Source organism: Sinocyclocheilus grahami, unplaced genomic scaffold (assembly GCF_001515645.1).
Source record: "Sinocyclocheilus grahami isolate Dianchi unplaced genomic scaffold, SAMN03320097.WGS_v1.1 scaffold1965.1, whole genome shotgun sequence".
In the NCBI taxonomy this organism is placed as follows: Eukaryota; Metazoa; Chordata; class Actinopteri; order Cypriniformes; family Cyprinidae; genus Sinocyclocheilus; species Sinocyclocheilus grahami.
Window position 1 is genome coordinate 9,958 of NW_015507144.1, and position 3,623 is coordinate 13,580.

A 3,623-nucleotide genomic window follows, 5' to 3' on the forward strand; every position below is an offset into this window, starting at 1 on the left:
GTATGGTTGAGAGAGCAAGCAATGTGCCATTCAGATGTAGCCTGATGATAGCATGCCACCAAACATTTTTGAGAATTTGCCATCAAAGTATAACTTTCACTATCTTTTTGTATTGTTAAAAAAAAAGCAAGATTCCACATCTTGTGGTGCATTTGTTTGCAAAGTATATCATTCAGTTGTGTTAAAGTTTGTCATTCATGAGAGCTTGATTTATGAACAGAATAATTTTCACATCGGTTAGCACAGGCCCTTCTTATGAAGGAAGGAGAGGAAACGGTCACATAGGCAACCGGCCATTGTTTGTCTCATTGCAAGCAACTCGTCTCTGTTCGGGACTTGCACAAACTGCGTTGCAATGCAGTCATTTTCCAAAATGTAATTTATGTGAAAATATGAAGTCTGTAAACGCCGGTTAACACAGGCCAGAGACGCTGAAGACGGACACACAGAGAAAGATACTGCAGCAGGCAGATCACTCACTGTTCATGATGCACGAACTATTGGAAGAAAATCCTCAATGTTGATTTGGGGGTTTATATGAATGTGTTTCTGAGGGGAACTGACTGTCTTCAGAAAACTTTACGTGGTATTTTCTTTTCATCTCATCTCTGTATAGTTCATATTAATGCAGTGTTTCAGCGCAGCTGCTTTGTTTATAGCGATAACTAAGGAAACACTGTATCAGCGGTAACCAAGGAAACACCATATCAGCGGTAACCAAGGAAACACCGTATCAGCGGTAACCAAGGAAACACCGTATCAGCTGCTCCATGAGCGCCTCCTGCTGTCAGAGAGTGAATCTGCGTCTCATTCAGAGCTGCTGCTGTTTGCTTCGTTCAGGCATGTAGTATAATTTCACAAAGCTAGTCAGAACATTCTGTTTTTGCTTCAGATTGGGTTATTATTAAATCAAATTATGTATATGAAATTATATAACTAAATGATATGAAATGATATGTATATGAATTATATAACTAAAATTAAATAACTGTAATTACAGATTTAGGTTAAATAAAGATGTCAGTCTTTATTTTTCTTCTTTTTAGGAAACAAATCAAAGAAAAAATAAACAAATTATTCTGTTTATTTTTGTTATTCACTGTTAATTTTAAATTTCAATGCTTTATTTTATTTGTATTCATTATTTTTTTCACCCAAATACATCTTACCTGTTTCTAACGCAGCCAGTGTTGTCGCCATTGCCTTTCTCCTTGTTTCTCCTAGCGAGTCTAATCTTCTGGTCACTGGTCCAAATCTAGAAACAGTGCACTCCCTTCTCGCTCATTTCTGTTATTCACTGTTTGAGAGGGAGGGTTGCACTCGCGCCACGAAAAGCGTTACATTAAGGTTATGATACCGTCAAAATCTCATACTGACCCATGCCTAATGTAAAGCGTTTATTTTTTATTATTTTTTTTTTTTAATGTTTTTGGGTTTGCATACTTTTTTTCAATTTCAAGAAGCCTGTAAATGTGGAAACCAGTCCAAGTATGCAACAACTAAAGCATTAAATAAACAAAAGAGAACTCTTTACACCCAGAGAATGTGAAAATGGGGTGTTTCTAAATGTAAAGTGAGGGTACTCTTCTATCAGATATTTGCATGTCAGTGCATTGTTGCCAGCTATACAGACTCCAGTCAACTGTTCATCACCCAGAAAGACTATTTATGTTTTAATGCAGCTGTAGAAACAATCCACATTATTTAGTTGATAAATTTGCAGATCTTGGTTCAAAACAATTGTGCAAAATATTGTGGCAGAAATCCACTGAGGTGTAAAAAAAACTGACGGTAAAATAGAGGCAGACCTTCTGCAAATTATTTTTTTAATGATAACCTCCCTCTCAGATGGTAGCTGGTAGGCTTTGGTGCTCAGAATGAGAAAGCATGGTGAATACTGGCTCTCAAATTCATTTGCTATTTTATTGGTCTATTTAAAACGAAGAAACACAACTAAATATAGGAACAGAAGATAGGCTACCCACGCATTGAACTTTAAAACTACAAATTTATATTCATTTAAATCTAAAAAAACTAAAACAAACAAAAACTAAATATACCACTTGCGTGCACTACATGCATTTCTCCTTATGATAGAGTAGTATAAGAAGTTTAAGTGTACTTGTAATTTTTATTGAAGTGTACGTCTCAGGATAACGTGGGCGTGGATTGTGAACAGAACTAGCTGATCTCACTTCTCTCACTTCTCCATTACGACTGGCATCATGTTACTAAATAACAACTCTAGCAGCATTTCAACACTCGGTCTGTCAGATCAGAGGAAGCTAAAACCACAGGAGGAGCTGAGAGTATTTAAAGAAAGAGTTGAGAGCAAATAATGAAGAGAAAGAGAAAATGTCTGATGAGTGTCATCTGTGTCTGCTGGGACTGATCGCTCTCTCTTCACTTCTCACTGGTAAAGAAATCTGTGTTTTCTCTTCAAGACATTCAGTGGAATTAGTCTGAGAAAGAGTTCATTTCAACACCATCAGTTTATTCTTGTGTTTCATTCACAACATACTGGATTATTCCTGAACGCACTAAAACTAGACAGTTTCACTCTAACATCTGATGCTGAATTATCTTCATATTGAGAGTGTGTTTGTGATTCGAACAGCTCTCTGATGAAGAACAGTAGTTTATTCTGGAGAGTGTGTTTGTAATAACTGGTGAAAAATACTGTATGATCTCAATCTTCTGCTTTTTACGCTGGTATGTTTTATGTTTTCATTTATTAATATATAACATAATGATCACTCAGATGTTCTTGTGTAACAATCCACCTGCAGATGCAGCGCATATTCAGGTTTTCGCTGAGGAGCCGAGCCGGTGACCCGGCCGCTCAGCGGTGGTACAGGAGCTGTGACGATGGGACGTGATGTCTCCATTCCCTCCTTTAGGGAACGAGGGTTACCATACGTAAACGAGATGTTCTCTTTCAGTCGGTCACTCTTGACGTCACGTTGGATGACCGACGAAATTGGGATCCTACCAAAGGGCCACAGCTACTGCCCCTTCCAGTGCCACCTGCGCCCTTTCAGCGTAGACCAGGGCTTCTTCACAAGAGGACCAGCTACTGCTGCTATGGCACTACCCAATGAGTAAGACTGGATAACACTGGGAAAACGTACCCGTTCTACTTGGAACAGGGGCATTACGGAAGCTCGAACCTTCCCGAAGGAGGTTTCGGAAGCAATACACATATGGACATCCCTTAGGTGCATATGGAAGAATGGAGGTGATTGAACCCTCTTGGAATGGCAGAAGTCTGCCGGGGAAACACGGGCTCAAGGCTATACTGTGGACTTTACACATATGAGATCCACTTAGGTCTTTGTGATAAAGTCACATTAGCTGCCACCGCTGGGGAAGCAGCACTGGCCCACACACACACACACACATACACACCCGCCTACTTACCTCATTCATCCTTCATACCATTCCTCCCTGCTGTTGCCGCTGTCAGAGTAGCGGGTGCACACGCAATCCTGATAGCACCTAGACATTCTCCCATTTCAGCACTCTCCTCTGCCCATATCCATTTCCCGGTCATTTCATACACTTACACTGCACTTGTCGTGTAGTTTCGTCCCTGTGATGTTTGTCTGTGTGGGTGTAGTCAG